General features: G+C 39.0%; 1 long non-coding RNA gene across 1 annotated transcript in view; it reads right to left on the bottom strand.

Annotated features, from left to right (window-relative positions):
• The window catches only part of LOC131812652 (uncharacterized), a 37,367-nt gene extending 18,211 nt beyond the window's left edge, over positions 1-19,156 (bottom strand). Inside the window, exon 1 of the long non-coding RNA XR_009346427.1 lies at positions 18,980-19,156. This is a non-coding gene — a long non-coding RNA (uncharacterized LOC131812652). The remainder of the gene's footprint in view (positions 1-18,979) is intronic.
• Between the last annotated feature and the right edge of the window lie 648 nt (positions 19,157-19,804).

The raw sequence follows: 19,804 nt of genomic DNA, 5'->3' as shown, positions 1-19,804 counted from the left end.
GAAAGAAAAGCTAAGCTTGTGGAAAGGTCTTGGAATCAGAGGACCTGAGTTAAAATTTAAGTTCTGTTCATCATAGCTGTCTGGTTTCTCTCAGCTTTGTGTTCTTTGCTGAATTCAAAATGTAATACCATGGATTTTATGTCATTTAATGACAAAAAATGGATGGACACATGCCTGGCTTTGTTTATCCCATGGTAGGCGTTTAGTAGGAATTTGAGGAATTAGGAAAGACAATGAAGAAGCACTTCTAGGGCGCCTGGGTGGCTCAGTGGGTTAAGCCGCTGCCTTCGGCTCAGGTCATGATCTCAGAGTCCTGGGGTCGAGTCCCGCATCGGGCTCTCTGCTCAGCGGAGAGCCTGCTTCCCTCTCTCTCTCTCTGCCTGCCTCTCCATCTACTTGTGATTTCTCGCTGTCAAATAAATAAATAAAAATCTTAAAAAAAAAAAAGAAGCACTTCTAATTTCACAACTGAAGTATGAGAAGAAAGGCTACGGCTTTATTTGTTTGGATGGCAGACGACTTGGGGCTCTGGTTTGTGCTTGGTGGTTTTAGAGAAGGTTGTATAGGACTGTTTTGTTTACATTCAACTCAATCTTACACATGTAAGTATGAATCTAGTTCAACAGGGAATACAATGGATGAATTAAAGTATTAGATGGTATATAGATTTTCAGGATAGTGCACACACACACACGGCCATTATGCCATTCTTTTCTTCTTTTGATCGCTCTCATATGAAGACTAATAAACCCCTCTGGAGATTTCATTACTAAAAGTGAAAGAAGCCAAGCGGGGCTGAGAAGTTATTTGAACCTGTTTCATTTAGAGCTGGAGCAAATAATCCAAAAATTTGTATGGAATCAGAAGAGACCCCGAATCACTAAGGAAATGTTGAAAAACAAAAATAAAACTGGGGGCATTATGTTACCTGATTTCAAGCTTTACTACAAAGCTGTGATCACCAAGACAGCATGGTACTGGCATAAAAACAAACACATAGACCAGTAGTACAGAGTAGAGAGCCCAGATATGGACCCTCAACTCTATGGTCAAATAATCTTCGACAAAGCAGGAAAAAATATACAGTGGAAAAAAAGACAGTCTCTTCAATAAATGGTGCTGGGAAAACTGGGCAGCTATATGTAGAAGAATGAAGTTCGACCATTCTCTTACACTGTACACAAAGATAAACTCAAAATGGATAAAAGACCTCAACATGAGACACGAATCCATCAGAATCCTAGAGGAGAACATAGGCAGTAATCTCTTCGATATCAGCCACAGCAATTTCTTTCAAGATATGTCTCCAAAGGCAAAGGAAACAAAAGCAAAAATAAACTTTTGGGACTTCATCAAAATCAAAAGCTTCTGCACAGCAAAGGAAACAGTCAAGAAAAGAAAGAGGCAACCCACAGAATGGGAGAAGATATTTGCAAATGACAGTACAGACAAAAGGTTGATATCCAGGATCTATAAAGAACTCCTCAAACTCAACACACACAAAAAAGATAATCACATCAAAAAATGGGCAGAAGACATGAACAGAGACTTCTCCAATCAAGACATACAAATGGCTATCAGACACATGAAAAAATGTTCATCATCACTAGCCCTCAGGGAGATTCAAATTAAAACCACATTGAGATATCATCTTACACCAGTTAGAATGGCCAAAATTAGCAAGACAGGAAACAACATGTGTTGGAGGGGATGTGGAGAAAGGGGAACCCTCCTCTTACACTATTTTTTTTTAAAGATTTTATTTATTTATTTGACAGAGAGAAATCACAAGTAGGCAGAGAGGCAGGCAGAGAGAGAGAGGAGGAAGCAGGCTCCCTGCTGAGCAGAGAGCCCGATGCGGGACTTGATTCCAGGACCCTGAGATCATGACCTGAGCCGAAGGCAGCGGCTTAACCACTGAGCCACCCAGGCGCCCCAGCCCTCTTACACTATTGGTGGGAAAGCATATATGGTTTTCACTTGAGCTATTCTCTCTGATCGAAGAGAAATGCAAACGTGAGCCGTCAGGGAGTCTGTTCCACTAGGATTCAACTTTCCTCTAATTTATGGCTGCGGTTGCCTTAAGGCTGCATTCTGCCATTTTTGAGTCTGGCATCTTTTACCTTCTTAGTAGCATTTTTTTTTTTTAATTCTGTTCATTTGAGACTCACTTCTACTTATCAAGTATATTTATTGAAAGGTTGCTCCTCCTTGTGTCCCACGTGCTAGGGCTTGTTGACCTAGGGAGGAAGGCAAGACACAGTAAGTGAGGACAGCAGAAGTTGGGGAAGCCAGCAAGGAGACAGACTGGCTGGCAGAAAAGAAAAGCCAGCATGGGGAAACCTGAGGCTTGATGACAAAGACAGTGGGGTGCTCAGCTATAGGTAAGCACCATGCTGTTAAAGCAGGAGGTGGGGAGGGCAGGCACTCCAGATCACTGTTGGAAGCTTGGCTACCATCCCCAGGTGTTAGCTGTGTTTCAGTCCTACCTGCGCTGGTGAGTGCTGGTTCCATCTTTTTAAAGGCACAGATCACAGCTTCTGATATTAGAGATGAGGGATATATAAAGCTTACTTGTTGAAGTATGTTTAAGGACGGCTGTTTGTTTTTGTCCCATTTGTTTACAACTATATTGGGGGCTTTTTCTCTTCTACTCTCAACTCCTCAGTGTACAGGTGAAGCCATGCTGGTAGTGTCCAAAAGGCACCAAGTGAGGAGTCCATTGTACACTTCAGGCAAGTTGATCAAATAGAGTCGAAGTTGACTGCAAAAATTTTAATTCCATTAATGATGCCACAAACTAAAGAAGACTCTCTGTGTGTTTTCTAACTCTCTTCAGCATAGGTGGCAGGTTACATAATACCCATTTGTCCTAAAAGTAAACATCTTTACTGCAGAAATTACTGAAAAAGACATGGCAAACATCTCTAGCATCTTCCCAATGGATTAGTGGTCCCCCCCCCCTTTTTTTTCACACTATCCTGGGCATTATCAATATTTTTGTAGGGTGCCTGGATGACTCAGTTAAGGGTCTGACTCTTGATTCTGCTTGGGTCATGATCTCATGGTTGTAAGATCGAGCCCCATGTTGGGTTTCATGCTGGGCATGGAGTCTGCTTGAGATTCTCTCTCTCCTTCTCATTCTGCTCCCACCCCCTCTTAAAAAAGTAATAAAAATACCTCTCACCTACATTTGAACCTTATAAGAACCTCATGTTATAGATGTTATCTTTGTTTTGTAGGGAAGGATAAGAGAAGTTATTTACTTTGTCCAAGAACATACAGCAGTAAATAAATAAAATAACATTCTGTACACCAACTTAGGGGCTTTGCTATTGCTTCTAGAACTCACAGAATTTGTATAGCTGCTGACAAAATATTGAGTGATATAGACGATATACACTGAAATGAATCTGCTGTAATATCTCTTGCCCTTTACTTGTTTCTCTCATTTCCTTAGTTTAACAACCTTATCTCTTTTTTAAAAAAGTAATTTTTAAAAAAGATTTTATTTATTTATTTGACAGAGAGAGAGAGAATACAAGCAGGGGGAGTGAGAGAGGAGAACAGACTTCCTGCTGAGCAGAGAGCCCAATGCAGGACTCTATGCCAGGACCCTGGGATCATAACCTGAGCCGAAGGCAAAGGCTTTAACCCACTGAGCCACCCAGGTGCCCCTAAAAAAGTAATTTTTAATCACTTTTTTATTATTAAAAATTTTTTAATTCCAGTATAATTAACACACAGTGTTATAATAGTTGCAGGTTGTATGGTCTCGTGATTCATTGATTCTACACATTACTTGGTGCTCATCACTGTAAGTGTACTCTTCATTCCCTTCACCTATTTCACACCCCCAACCACCTAGTTAAGAGTCTGTTGTTGTTTTGTCAGTCTCTTTTCTTCTTTGTTTTGTTTCTTAAATTCCACTTATGAGTGAAATGATGGTATTTGTCTCTCTCTGACTGACTTATTTCACTTAGCATTATACTCTCTAGATCCACTCATGTTATTGCAAATGTCAAGATTTTATTCTTTTTTATGCCTGACCAGTATTCCATTAAAAATATGTACCACATCTTCTTTATCCACTTATCCATCTATCAATGGACACTGGGTTGCTTCCATAATTTGGTTATTATAAGTAATGCTGCAGTAAACAGGGGTGCACTTATCTTTTCAAATTAATGTTTTCTTTCTTTTTTTTTAAAGAGTATTATTTAAAAAGATTTTATTTATTTGACGACAGAGGTCGCAAGTAGGCAGAGAGGCAGGCAGAGAGAGAGGGAGAAGCAGGGTCCCTGCTGAGCAGAGAGCCCCATGCAGGGCTCAATCCCAGGACCCCAGGATCATGACCTGAGCTGAAAGCAGAGGCTTTAACCCACTGAGCCATCCAGGCACCCCAAATTAATGTTTTCATATTCTTTGAGTAAATATCTAATAGTGGAGTTACTAGATCACATGATAATTCTAATTTTCATTTTTTGAGAAACCTCCATACTGTTTTCCACAGTATGCATTCCCACCAACAATGCACGAGGGTTCCTATTTCTCTACATCCTTGTCATCACTTGTTGTTTCCTATGTTTTTCTTTTAGCCATTGTGATAGGTGTGCTGTGATATCTCATTGTGGTTTTGATTTACATTCCCCTGATGATGAGTGATGTTGAGCACATTATCATGTGTCTATTGGATAGCTGCATGTTTTCTTTGGAGAAACATCTGTTCATGTCTGCTGCCCATTTTTAAATTGGGTTATTTGTGTTTTTTAGTGTTGAGTTGTAAAGGTTTTTTAAAATTTATTTTGGATACTAAACCTTTATTGGATATGTCATTTGCAAATATCTCTGTGTAAAATCATAATCATATGGTGTAGGCACAAAATTCAATAGTAAGAGGGAGCTGTGTTATCAAGAAGGTCAGAAACATACAAGAGTATATGGAGAGCTTTATTATGTGTCAGGAGGTGTCTTAAACCCAAAAAAGGAAAAAGAAAAGAAAAAAATGAAGAAAAAAATCACTTACTATTTGAAAAAGACTAAGAATGCCAATTAACACCATAAACCACTTACCAAGATGAAATCTGGATGGATTAAAAATGAAAAAGCAAAAAATCATTAAAAATCTATAAGAAGATGTGTATTTACCTCATCTTAGGAGGGGACAGGAATTTTTAAGCATAAAGGCAATGAAAGAAAGCACAAATGTTTATAGATTTGATTACATGAAAGTTGACTTTTGAAGAGTCATAAATGAACAAAATAAAAATCAAACAATAGATGTGAAAGTATTTGACATCAGATTAAGAAGGGCTGTTATTTTTAGTATATAAAAAAATTCTTATAGCTCAAAGCCCAAAGTCTCTGACTGCAGTAAAAAATGGATAAAAGGTTTAACCAGAAAATTCAGTGAAGACAAAATACAAGAGGCTAATTTTAATTCAAAGATTTCAACTCATTTTCTAAGTAAAGGATTACTTAAAACAAGATAGCCTTTCTCTATCAAAATAGAATGTTTCAAAATACATATATGCAATTTTGATAATGGTCTGGTGATGGACATTGGTGGGGTCATAAATTGGTGTACACTTTCTGGAGAGCACCTAAAACTTTTTTTGAGAACCTCAAATAAGTTTGGCCTTTTGACCTCACAATTCTCTTTCTAGGAATATACTCTGTGGTTTTAGGAAAAATTTCAAACAAAGATAGATAAATATCCTGAAGCATACCTATATATGATATCTATATTACAGAAATGATATTTATATATAACTTTGCCATATATATGTGAAGATTTTTATTTCCATATATATACAAAGATTTTCATTTTAATATTTTAGGAAAATATTTTTAGGAAAATTTTTTATTATGGAAAAGCCAATATAAATGTAGAGAGAATATGACAATCAATCTCTGTGTATCCATTACCTGGCTTCAGAAATTATTAATATTTTCCCACTCTTATTTCATCTGTTTCTGTTTGCTTTCTGTCCAGAACTATTTTAAAGCAAATGAAAGACCTCTTATTATTTTATTTGCAAATGTTTCTATATGATAAAAGCTTCAAAAAGTATTCAAATGTCATTATTAAGTCTAAGGGAATTAAACAGGTTTATGGTCACATTTCTTCCTTGACTACAGAATGTCTTTTGATAATTGTTTTGCTCACATTAGAATCCATAAGAAGGGTCTGCACATTGCACATACCGGTGTCACATCTCTGAAGTTAACGTGTAACAGTCCCCCCTTTCTCTTTCTCCTGCTATTTATTTGCTGAATAAACTAGGTCATTTGTCCTGTAGAATGTCAGACTTAGCTGATGTCTGCCTCATGGTATCATTTAATGTTTTTCTCTTTCTCTCTTATTTTCTGTAAACTAGCACTTAGAATGAGGCTTGATTAGTCAGGCTCATTTTCAGGTTTTTTTGAGGGGGGCAAGAATACTGTGTGTGTGGTGTTTTCTACTTCCTGTTGTATTATATCAGTATGCACATAATTTCTGCTTGCCCCACTTTCAGTGACTCTAAGATTGATTTGTAGTTCTGGAGAGCGCTCTTTATCAAGGTTCCTATTGACTTTTTACACAATTATTAGTTATTACATTTATTAATGATCATTGCCTAGAGCCATTATTTCATTAGAACCTACAAAATGGTATTTTTTCTAATTCAACCAATCCTTTTGCATGAACTGGAAATTTTCTGTAAAGAAAAGCTCTCTCTCTCTGACAATTTGATTACTCTAAAAGAGTTCATGCTGGAAAGGCATGATACATGCTTGATTCTTTTCCTTATTTTCAGTTTTTCCGAGTAATGTGTCAATACTCTCGCTACCTTTGATTCTTTGGTTTATTGTGGTGCAAGCTTCTAACAACAGAAGTGAATGTCTGACAGCAGAAGATACCCTGTGGTATATCTAGGCTATAAATACTATGCAATCTTTAAATTTCAAAAAATATTTAATAGCATAGGAAAAGATTCTGAATTAAATGTTAACTGAGAAAGACCCAGAAGTATATATAGAGCATCATAGAAATATTATCTAACGTGTATGCATTGTAAAATACTATCTCAGCCTCAGATATTAACATGATCACCATAGGATAGTAAGTTTTAGTCTTCAATTTTTATCTTTATTTTCCATAGACCCTTCTAGAAGGTCCACTACTTTTATCCTTAAAATAAAATGTAAATTTGTTTGAAGGAAATGTCTCAGGGTAAGTTGTTGTACTTGAGAGATTCCTGGATGCTGATTTTGGCTCCAGCTTTTGTAACTTCTATTTTAACTCTCTCCTACATCTAAACAAGTTTTTATGGTAATAACCAAACAATTGGAATGATTTAAAATGTACTCAATTCTGCAGATTCTGAGACGTCTTTTTCATTAAACATAACACTCTCTGTTGACTCATATAAGCAGCAGAATGGAATCTGTTAAGTCACGCTCAACTAAATTTGACTTAGTTCAGAAGACAGCTGAACTGAATTTCCTGTTTTTGTTTTGTGTGTGTGTGTGTGTGTGTGTGTGTGTGTGTGTGTGGCATGTTCTATCAAATGGTTCATTGGTCCATATCAGATAAACACATGGACCATAATCTCAAGATTGCATCTTCTTGCCGGGATCTGTTTAATATACTACATTTGTTTGTTGCTTAGTATCAAGATGAATGAAAGGAAACCAACACAGTCTGATTTTGACAAGTTCCCCAAGTAATCCTCAAGAAAGTACTTGATTCTCCAGGGACCTCTCTGAGGCCCATTATACCTCCATAAAATGAGGATCAGATGGTTTGATTCAGGGGTTGTTTCCAACACAGTATATGTAACACTCTTGGCCTAATACTCAGCAACTCACATTTGCCCAACAAACACTAGTTTTCTCTTCCCTCGTCCTAAACAGAAAGGAAAGCTGTCTTGTCCAGTTTTACTCGTCTAATCTTAGAGAGCAGATCCCGGATGCCTGTATCTAGAATCAAGTCCAGCTCCATTCCTGGTTTTGGGGCCAGGGAAATAAATACATCTTTTGTGTCTCAGTTTTCCCTACCTGAAAATGGGGGAAATAACAGCACTTACTTATAGGCTGCTGTGCATTTCAATGGGTTTGTAAATGCCTAGGGCTTAGAACTTTCCTGGCACAGAGCAGGAACTCTGTGGGTGGGAGCTATTATCTTTATTATCTGCCTAGAGAAATGGTAGGTCCAAGCTCAAGGTTCAAGTCACTTCCCCCTTGGATGATGCGTGAAAGACACTGACCACTTCTTGCTTTACTTCTCTTTTTCTAGGTCCTACACAGAACCTCTTTCTTCTGTTGATTCATTTAATACTTACAGTCACACAATCCAGATTTTTCTTTTTATAATCCTGTGATTATAATTGATTAGGATTATGGGACACTTGTCCCTTTTCCTTGTCCCTTTGCATTGTTGTTGTGATGGTGGTGATAATGAGGGTGTGTGTGTGTGTGTGTGTGTGTGTGTGTGTGTGTGTTATAGCCTAAGATATGGTGGCACAGCCAGCTGATGGATGCAGGTATAGTTGTAACTTTCTACACATTCATTCCATTACTAAATTTTATTGAGAAATTTCCACAGATTTCTCTTTCTGTTATGGAATTTCTTATTAGCGTATTTCCCCAAAAGTAAGTAGCTTATCTCTCAACCCTGCTTGTTGAGGGGTGGGAATGGGATAACCTCAGTTCTTCCGTATTTTGACAACAGAGTGTTATTAGACAGGTTTAGGAGAAGGTGCAGAATGACTCAGAAATAGGGACAAACCATATGGCCATATTATTTAGGAATGGGACAACCTAATCAAGGCACAGGGAGCTCTAGACCCCACAAGGGAACATTAGACCGAATTAGAAAACATTTCTCACTCAAACTGAAGAAAATAAAGAAGGATCCAAAGTAGATATAAGGTGCCTTCTGTGGCAGTAACCTGAGAGATAGTTCTGTAAATGTGCTTCTAATGATACAAAGATGTCCTTTCTAATAATTCATAGGCACCACGGAGTTTCTCGAGTTCCATCAAAGGGATCAGGGTGTGTACCTTAGGAGACCAGGACAGTGGATTGTAACACACCTATGGGGGTGTTGTATTGTCAAAATAGACTGAGTTATAGAAAGGGGTCTGGGAAATGAGCGCCCATGATAAAGCCTCGTCATTGGCACTTAGTAGTTCTGAGTAGACAGTAATCTGCATCTGAGGGCAGGCCCCTGTTGTCTGGACAGAAATAATCTAGCAAGTGATAGGACAATCCACTCAGATATCCCACTGAGACTATTAAGAGCATCTATGATAAGTGCTTTAGTCCTTTGTTCACCAGGGAGAGACTGAGGCATTCTTTGTACCACTGATTGTCATATCCAACGGTAGGAAGTGATGTCTGCGAATCTGCTCAAATGAGCCTATCTGGGGCAGATCACACAGGGCGTTGGAGACTATGCTAAGAATTTTGGAGGTTGGGAAACCATTTGTGGGTTTTAAACAAGGAAGTGAGTGAAAATGTGCTATTTATAGATTTATAAGCTATAGAATCAGAGAAAAATCGCTAAATTGCACTATTTTAAATTTAAAAAAGAGAGTCACCTACTTTCCATTCACAAAACCTTTGGAAACACTCTAAGATATTGTATCATCAGGCTTCTCCAGAGAAACAGATCAAACAGCATATACATCTATATCTATCCTGAAGCCTCAGTTCTAGCTCTTAAGGCCTTCTGCTGACTCGATGAAACTTGCCCACATTATGGAAGGTAACCTGTTTTGTTCAAAGTCTACAGACTAAATGTGAATCACATCTAAAACGTAGCTTCACAGTATCACATCTGGACTGGCGGTTGGCCAAAACCTGGACACCACACTCTAGCGAAATGGACACATTAAAATTAACTATTGCAGACAGAGAGCATTTATGATGTCACCCTTAGTTGAGAGGTGACTTTGTTAGTTCAGGGCAATATAATATCACCAAGGGCAAGTCATTTATTATCAATTGCAAGTGTCCATAGTCAATAAATATGAGTTGGATTCCCACATGAGCCATTTAGTTTTAAGGCCCATGTTTTAGATTGTATTCCAACATTTTAAGCTCTATCTCGAACCTTCTGAAATATAGTCTTACTAAGGGAATGTGCAAAAGGTATGGGAAAATCAATAAACGTATATGCTCCTATGAGAAAACAACTCAGAGTTGCAGGTTGTTGGGGTATGGTAGTGGATAAAGTATGTCCTCACCCTGGCATGGATGGATGTAAAGGGCCAGCATCTTTCTCTATGGATCACATTTTTAGAAAGATTTTATTTATTTATGTGACAGAAAGTGAGATTGAGCAAGAACAGGGAGAGCGAGAGAGAGACTGACACAGGGCTCTATCCCAGGACCCTGAGGTCATGACCCGAGCCAAAGGCAGTCACTTAACTGACTGAGCCACAAAGGCGCCGCTCGAATTTGTTTTTTAAATGAAATTTTGACTTTCTTTTAAAACTCACTATGGGGGCCCTGGGTGGCTCAGTGGGTTAAGCCTCTGCCTTTGGCTCAGGTCATGATCCCAGGGTCCTGGGATTGAGCCCCACATCGGACTCTCTGCTCAGCAGGGAGCCTGCTTCCCTTCCTCACTCTCTGCCTGCCTCTCTGCCTGCTTGTGATCTCTGTCTGTCAAATAAATAAATAAAATCTTAAAAAAAACCCACAAACCTCACTATGAAGGGATAAGTTTATTGTGCATATCAAAGTACACAGTAAAAGTTGTGTCTGTTGTTTACCAGACTTTAAAGATCTTTTTTCTTTCTCACGTATATTAGTCACAAATTCTAGAGAATGGAATTTGAACTTTTAACTAATTTATTATTAAATTATTTATTAATTTTGTTATTATTAACAAATTTTTTATTTAGATTCAACATCTAATCCTTCATTTTATTCATCTATGTGCCCTATTTGTAAATGAATATTTTTCTTTTGTTTATGGGATCCAACCAATAATTGTTCCATGGTGACGTTGGTGTGGTGAAATAGGAACTTTCTACGCATCTAAGATTTGCTAAGATTTGCTGATTATGGGAATCATTAAGGACAGATATTCAAAGAAGCCCCCAGCCCTTAAGGAGCCCGCATTGTCATGGGGCACCCAGGCAAAGGAACACTTATAAAACTTTGATCAATGGTATAAAAGAGGCTTCCTCTTGTGACTTTTCTCCCATCACCTACATATACTTTCTTGTGAACCCTGTTCTTTCCACCTGCTCAGGCTTCCATACTCCTTCTCTTCAGGGATTCCAATTTTCCTTGGTGAATCCTGCCTTCCCTGTCATTTGAAGTAACCTGGCTGCCATAGGTGACTAGACTCCTTTAACCGTGGGACAAATACAGGACTCAGCACAGACTAACTGATTCTCTCTCCCAGGGTCTTGAAACTTAGTGAGTGGCTTAAGGAGTGAAAATGGCTGGAGGCTTCATTTCCTTGGTTGTATCCTGAAGAAACTGTCCAATCTGCCTTCATGACTGAGTCCTCTTTCCTGGTTGTGCAAAAAGCCTTGTTCTATTCAAGTTTCCTTTGATTTTGTGAGCTACTTCAACCCATATCTTTAAAGAAAACTCCTTTAGAAATGTGGTTTATGTTGCTTAAAATGAGTGAAGCTTTGATGTGGAGAGCTCCTTGACCCTCCTTATTCTGGCCATAGCTCCTTCCTTTCCTCGCATAAGTTTCATTTTAGTTTCTGTCCTTCTCTACATTTTTACTCTAGGGCACAGTGACTGCCATTTGAGGGAGAGTCTTGGCCCAACTGAGGCAGACCTGGGTTTTCCCTTTACTACATAAATCACACTGGGGAGGAATTTGAAGAACTATCATCTGTACTATCAATTCAAACTATCATTTGAAGAACTCATCTCCTGTGTATACGTTACCTCATTTAATTATTATATAAGTCTATGTATTAGGTATCATTATCTCCATTTTATGGTTAAGGAAGCAGAAGTTCAGACAGGGTAAGGAGCTGGTCCAAGGTTACACAGCAGGAATATATCAGAGCTCTAATTTGAACCAACATCTACATAATCTCAAAATTCAATTTCTCCGAGTCATCTCAGCTACTTTCCCCAGAGACATCGCAATTTTGGTATCTTGAGCACATTACTTTGCGAGACTTGATTTCCTTACCTATAAAACAGGGGTATGAAAACCTGCTATGTCATCTAGATGTCATTACTAAATAGGATAATGTAGAGAAATCTTCTGGCTTTTATAGGTGTCCAAAAGTGAATGCTTTCTAGTTCAGTGTCCAAATTTGATATGTAAATCTGGATTTTGGAGATTATGGTGAATTCAAAATCTTGGCCAAATCAGTCATTTCTGATTATCCCTTAACCAACTTCTTACCAGAGCATCTAGCAGCTGACAAACTTTAAATTGGATTGTTCTCTCCTTTCTCCTCTCCCTCACACCTTTCCATGTCCTGGAAGAAATGCTAACAAATGATGAAACTCTTATGATAGGACATCAGTGGCAAAGACCATCGTGAACTCAGAGTGAGATATAGTCTTCTGGTCATTTGCCTCCAAGGTTATATATTTGCCTATATGTGTTTCTTATGTCGTTTTTTAAAAAGATTTTACTTATTTATGTATTTGACACAGAGAGAGAAAGAGATGGCGAGTTCAAGCAGGAGGAGCAGTAGGCGGAGGAAGAGGGAAAAGCAGACTTCCCGCTGAGCAAGGACCCTGACATGCTGATCGATCCCAGGACCCTGGGATCATGACCTGAGCTGAAGACAGATGCTTAACTAACTGAACCACCCAGGCAGCCTGTCATTTTTTAGTTTAAAAATGTAACTCATTTTTTTTAAAGATTTTATTTATTTATTTGACAGATGGAGGTCACAAGTAGGCAGAGAGGCGGGGGGGGGGGTGGGGTGGGGCGGGTAGCAGGCTCCCTGCTGAGCAGAGAGCCCAATGTGGGGCTTGATCCCAGGACCCTGAGATCATGACCCGAGCTGAAGGCAGAGGCTTAACCCACTGAGCCACCCAGGTGCCCCTGTAATTCATTTTTCGATAATACTTTAAAATATCTCTAAATGTCTATACTAAGGAATTTTCAGTTTAGCAGCTGAAAATAATAACCCCCGTACTTTGTAGTGTTGCTGTCAGGGTTAAATAATACACGACACAGGTCCTGGGTGGCTTAGTCGGTTAAACTTCTGGCTTTGGCTCAGGTCATGATCTCAGGGTCCTGGGATCAAGCCCCATGTCAGGCTCCCTGCTAGCTGGGGACTCTGCTTTTTCCTCTCCCTCTGCTTTCATCCTCAACCCTGTGTTCTCTCTTGTTCTGCTCTGTCTTACCCAAATAAATACATGAAATCTTTTAAAAAACAATGCATGACAATTGCTGTGCTTAGCACAGACTAAGTACTTAGTAACTGTCATCTATGATTATTATGACACATTTATAATTTTAGTATTTTTTAAATTTTTATTTTATTGTTTTTTAATTTGACAGAGAGAGAGATCATAAGTAGGCAGAGAGGCAGGCTCCCCACTGAGCAGAAAGCCAGATGTAGGGCTCGATCCCAGGACCCTGAGATCATGACCTGAGCTGAAGGCAGTGGCTTAACCCACTGAGTCACCCAGGCGCCCCTAATTTTAGTATTTTGAACATAATTGATGCCTAGCTAATTTGGTTGAATTGAATAGAGTGGTCCACAGGAACAAGCTGTTTTGTTGAATAAGTGAGTAGTTGAAAAAAAAAAAGTTTTAAGTCACACAATGTTTGAATGCAAACTGAGGGAAAATAAGTAAAACTCAAAGTTTTGATTTAGTTAGTCTGGGTAATTTTTCTAGTTTAAGATTGGGTTGCAGAATAATTAGAAAATACTCATTCAAGCAAAGCTTTTGGTTTTAGCTTCAAGTTTAAGTGTTACTCATTTTCCTTGTTTCCAGGAAACGATATCTGCACCAAGTGGGTATGAGAGAAGCTATCCTTTCAAAATGCACCGAAAAGTAAATAGCTTCATTGTCCACTATGACTGCAAAGCCCACATCCTTTCTCTCTGGCCAAGGTGATGGTAAAAACACCCCAGCAAATACATATTATGAGCATTTATTTTACAAATCTTTGTCAAAGTGACAGTTTGTGAGAATCACATGCTTAGGGCTGGTCGTGAACGGTATCACAACCCCCTAGCCCTGGAAGCATCAGGTACCTGTGCCCAGCGACGACGCTGGGGTGTTGTTTGAATAGCTGGAGGAGGAGCAGGAAAGTGGGAAAGCTTAAAAAAGAAAAAAGCTGAAAGGCATGGAGAATTCACTGGAACCAAGGTTCAGGCAGAGGCGAGTCACCGAAAGCAGGATGATAAATAAATGTCTTTGGGGGAAAACTGAAGGTACAAATGATAGGAAAAATCATAAGCATCAAGACTTCTGGTGGTACATGCCACGATGGAGGGCGGGGCATAGAGCCTGGCGATCAGAGATGAGTAAGGATCAAGAAGATGGATTAGAGTCACACAAGCGTGATGGCCTGAAATCCCCTTGTGTTGGCTTCTCATCCGTGGTGGCTCCACTAATTTAGGGCTCTGGGACAGGGCAGATTACAAACTGCCAAATGTGGGCAGAAGTCTTGTATCAAGTTTGAAGGTGATAAGAGATTTTCATAATCAAGAGGTTTCATCTCCTATAATAATATATTTCTGTGCTGCTTCCTATCTCAAATCTATGGCCGGAGAAAAGACAAATATTGAAATAACACAAGAGAACTGTATCCTTCTATCTCCTCTTTCTGGACTTTTCAAACTTGGCTCCCAGCTGTGGCAACAAGGAATAGCAGGGTAGGGCCAGGTTTTTGGATGGTATTTCTTTACAGTTATACAAATAAATTATTTCCACCTGTAACTGATGGAAATATTGACTTATTTAAAATAATACAAATGAAATAATGTGCTTTTGTTTATTTATTAAAAATATAATTAGGAGAAGAATAAATGAAACAAGATGGGATCGAGGGAGACAAACCATAAGTGACTCTTAATCTCACAAAACAAACTGAGGGTTGCTGGGGGGAGGGGGTTTGGGAGAAGGGGGTGGGATTATGGACATTGGGGAGGGTATGTGCTTTGGTGAGTGCTGTGAAGTGTGTAAACCTGGTGATTCACATACCTGTACCCCTGGGGATAAAAATATATGTTTATAAAAAATAAAAAAATAAAAATATATATATATAAATTAGAGAATTTTTAAAAAGATTTTATTTATTATTTGACACAGAGAGAGAGAGACAGAGTAAGAGAGGAAACACAAGCAGTGGGAGAGGGAGAAGCAGGCTTCCCACTGAGCAGGGATTCCATCCCAGGATCCTGGGATTATGACCTGAGTCAAAGGCAAAGGCTTTAACCCACTGAGACACCCAGGCACCCCTGAGAATATGTTTCTTTTAAATAGGATAAACAGCTTTTAGATTATTGAAATTTGAAAAAAATATCCATCATGGTTCCTGACCCACGTCTAGTATTCATGTAGCGACAAATGTTGTTAACAGGAAGGAGTAGAACAGGAGGTGTTGGGGAGGGAAAGTAACTGAAAAGCCAGTGGTAGCTTACACCTGAACAATATAAAAAGTACTGAGGAAAAATCCTACTGCCTTAAAAGCTGTCATTCTATTGGATTTCTCTTGGATGATGTTTTCCTATTTGACAAATATATTTATTAGTAGCTGCCCAAACTATTCCATTGACATTTTAAAAACTTATTGTGAAAAATCTAAAGCATACACAAAAGGAGAGAAAAAAGTATAAATTCTCATGAACCTATTATGCAGCTTCAAGAATTATAAATATTTTTACAATCTTGTTTCATTTAGACCTTCACTTTTGTGTTTGTGGAGGGGCTAGAGTATTTAAGCAAATTCTAGACATTGTGTCATTTCACCCATAAATACTTATTGTGCATTGCTGATTGAAAGAATATGTTTTATGTGCAAACCATATCATCACAACTTACAAATTTAACAAATTTTAATATATTTAATCCATATTCAAATTTACATGATTGTCTCACATATCTTAACAACATGTCCCATTTGCTATAATTCTGCAAAAAGAATGTGAAAAGTCACTAGAAATCATAAAAGACACTTATTTGAAGACACACTTACACTAATAACATATGGTGATGAGGAAGAGGAGGCTAGACTTGTGATTTTTTATAGAGAAAGTAATCATTTTCTCAGGGATTAAGTTGCAAAATCCTTAGCTTTAAATTGCATAATATTTTAGAATTTAAAAGTGTTGCTTTTTATTTTTATAGAATTTTATTTGGTTTCCTGAGAATGTTGGATAATTTATTTTTGTTCTTTTGTATTGTTTTCCATTTTATATTTATTTTGCTGGTAAAGAAAGCAATTTGTGTTCCTTATAAAAATGTTGGGATATTAATCATAATTTCATGACCCAGTGATGACCCTCAATATTCTGGAATATTTCCTCTAGCCTTCAGTGTGGCCGTTTATGACACATATAGGTGTATGTAATGTGTACAAAGAGGCTTTTATTAATTGTAACCCACTTTTTGCAATTTACATTTTATCTTATGCATTTCCCAAGTCTCTGAACAACAATCATTATTTTCACAAATCTGTGTGAATCTATGACTAGTCCATAGATTAAGTTGCTAAAATGGAATTACTGTGTTCAGGGTAAGAATACTTGTAAGATTCTTAGTATTTATTGCTTAATGGTCCCTCAGAAATTATTTTCCAATTTCCAGAAAATAAGCACTTATTTTAATTCTACTTCTTTAGCATACGATATTAACATACAAGTTTTAGGATAAATTGATGCATAAAATATTACATCTGTCTTCTTTTTTTTCCATTTAAGTTTTTGTGACAATGAATTATGTTTCAGTGTTTTATGGAAATATTTTTTCAAATGTTTATCTATAACTGTAATTTTTTTGCCTGTTAATATGTTTGATCAACTTTCTATTTCAGGACCCATCTTACTGAGTTAATATTTTGTCTATAGTAAAGATATAAACTTTTTCTATATTGTTGTTTTACACTGGCAAATATTTTTCTAAGTTTTTCTTCTAATTTCATTTGTTTTTTCCTAAAGAGATTTTACATTTTTACAGTTAAGCCTGTCAGTGGTTTTTATTGTTATTTCTTTCAAAGATTTTGCTTAGTCCTTCCTATTCTCAAGTAGTAAATATATAATTAAATTTGCTTCATGTTGGTTTATGACTTTTAAAAATACTTTATTCTTTATTCCTTCTGAATTAAATTTAGAAGTATGGTGTGATGAGAAGCACCGACAAGACTTTTTCCAATCATTTCATTTTCATAGCATATAAAGGATAACGTTTCCTTTCCTTATTAATTTTTTGGTCATAACTTTATCACACACTTAATTTTTTTAAAACAGAACTTTTATGTCCGCTTGGCACATTAATGTGCATTGACCTAGAATGATCTTTTCTTGGTAGATTTTTGAAAAAAGATTTATTTGTTGGGGCACCTGGGTGGCTCAGTGGGTTAAAGCCTCTGCCTTCGGCTCAGGTCATGATCCCAGGGTCCTAGGATTGAGTCCCGCATCAGGCTCTTTGCTTGGCAAGGAGCCTGCTTCCCTTCCTCTCTCTCTCTCTGCCTGCCTGTTTGCCTACTTGTGATTTCTCTCTGTCAAATAAATAAGTAAAATCTTTTTTTTAAAAGATTTTATTTATTTATTTGACAGAGAGATATTACAAGTACACTGAGAGGCAGGCAGAGAGAGAGAGAAGGAAGCAGGCTCCCTGCTGAGCAGAGAGCCCGATGCGGGACTCGATCCCAGGACCCTGAGATCATGACCTGAGCCGAAGGCAGCGGCTTAACCCACTGAGCCACCCAGGCGCCCCGATAAGTAAAATCTTTTAAAAAAAGATTTATTTATCTAGTTAGTTATTTGAGAGAGAGCAGCGGCTGATTTATTTAAGAGAGAGAGGGAGCAGGAGTGGGGCAGAGGTAGAGAATCTTCAAGCTGACTCCCTGCTGAGCTCAGAGACCACAGGGTCTCCATCCCAGACCCATGAGATCAGACCTCAACCAAAACCAAGAGTTAGATGCTCAACCAGTTGAGTCACCCAGGCGCTGCCCTTGGCAGATTGTTAGAGGATCCTCTTTGCAGTCGTCTTCTTCTCCTCCACCTCCTCTTCCCCCTCCTCCCGCCCCCTTCTCCTCCGCTCTCCCTCCCCCTCCCTCTCCTGCCTCTTTCTTTTCAATCTCCTGTGTTACTTTGAACATGACAGTCAATGAAAATGTGTTGTGTGATATAAATGATTAATGAGTCATTAATATACCTGGGAAAGTATTAACTTTAAGATAAATAATTGTTTTGGTTGTTTTAAATATTTAACTTTTGGGGAAAAGGAGTGCTGGGCCTGATCGGTTTTTTTAAGGACCCCTCCATTTTATGATTCTTTCCTGTAACTTTACTCAGGCGCAGTCATTTCCTAAATCGGAGCACCAAGCTAGATTTTCATGTTCCTCGGGTTCAAGATTAACATTAGGAGCTAAGTCATTTTAATTCATCCTTCTTCCAAAGCAACTGTGGTGCAGGTTGGTATTTCTGAAACCTTAGCAATGAGCAGACACCTTTTGCAAAAGCCCTTTGAAGATTGCACCGTGTCTTGTCAATCCACCGGGTTAGCCATATATATCAACCCAGTCTGGAATATCTCAACAACATATTCCCTAAAAATCGGCCTGCGGAGATTCTTTCTTAGCGCCCCTGCGATCCTGCGCCCCCCCCCCCCCCCCACACACGCAAAGCGATCCTAACTCTACTGTAAACTACAGCCCCGCGGGGACCCGATCTGCTTTTGCAACCCCCTGCAGCACAGCCTCCACGCTCCAGATGTTCGCTCCCAGGCGAGCCCACACCTTGCTGCACTCCCGCTCCCACCCCAGCGGCAAGCAGCGAAGCGGATCTCCAGCTTTCCGGCGGCCTCCTACCTCCTCCTGGGTCTCCTGGAGGTGATGGGCGGCTGCCTCTCTGTGTCTAGCTGGGCCTGGGACTCCCCCGTCTCCGTCCTGAGCCCGCCGCCCGCCTGCGCTCTGCCAGGGCTTGGGGCAGGGGGCGCAGAGGATAGATACCCCGCCCCACTTCCTTCCCTTCCTCCTTTCCCTCTGCCTCCCTTTGCAACAGTATAAGAACGCATTGAGAAAGTATCTTTATTTCGTTACTTCGTTAAGAAACGTCTCTGCCTCTAAGGGAAAGACCTTGGTGTCTGGCCTTCAGTTCCCGTGGAATAAAACAAGGGGCTCAAGTCCATGGGGCTTTTCACACCGAGTCCCCGGAAAAGAAAAGGTACCTGGGGGGCGCTGTTTGAAATGAAACAAGAGGAAAGCAGAGAGGGAGGCTAACCCTAAGAGACTCTTCATCTCACAAAACAGAGGGCTGCTGGGGTGGGGTGGAGGAGGGATGGGGTGGCTGGGTGATGGACACTGGGGAGGGTGTGTGCTATGGTGAGTGCTGTGAATTGTGTAAGTCTGATGAATCACAGGCCTGTACCCCTGAAACAAACAATACATTATATGTTAATGACAAAAAATTGCGAGACACACACACACACACACACAAAGGATGTAAACAAGCAAAACCAAACAAAATGACTTCTCCTCTTCCCCGGAAAAACACAACCACAAAAGACCAAAACAACGACAAACTCTTGTAAAAACCCTGAAGGATATCGCCTTCCAGTATTCTTTCAGGGCTAACATGCCATGCTTGAAGAATTTTTTCATTTTCTTCACATTGCATCACTTGCCTTTGTTTTC

The sequence above is a fragment of the Mustela lutreola genome, chromosome 12, assembly GCF_030435805.1.
Source record: "Mustela lutreola isolate mMusLut2 chromosome 12, mMusLut2.pri, whole genome shotgun sequence".
Taxonomy (NCBI): Eukaryota; Metazoa; Chordata; class Mammalia; order Carnivora; family Mustelidae; genus Mustela; species Mustela lutreola.
Note: the sequence above shows the minus strand (reverse complement) of the source record. Positions and strands in the feature narration are given on the sequence as shown.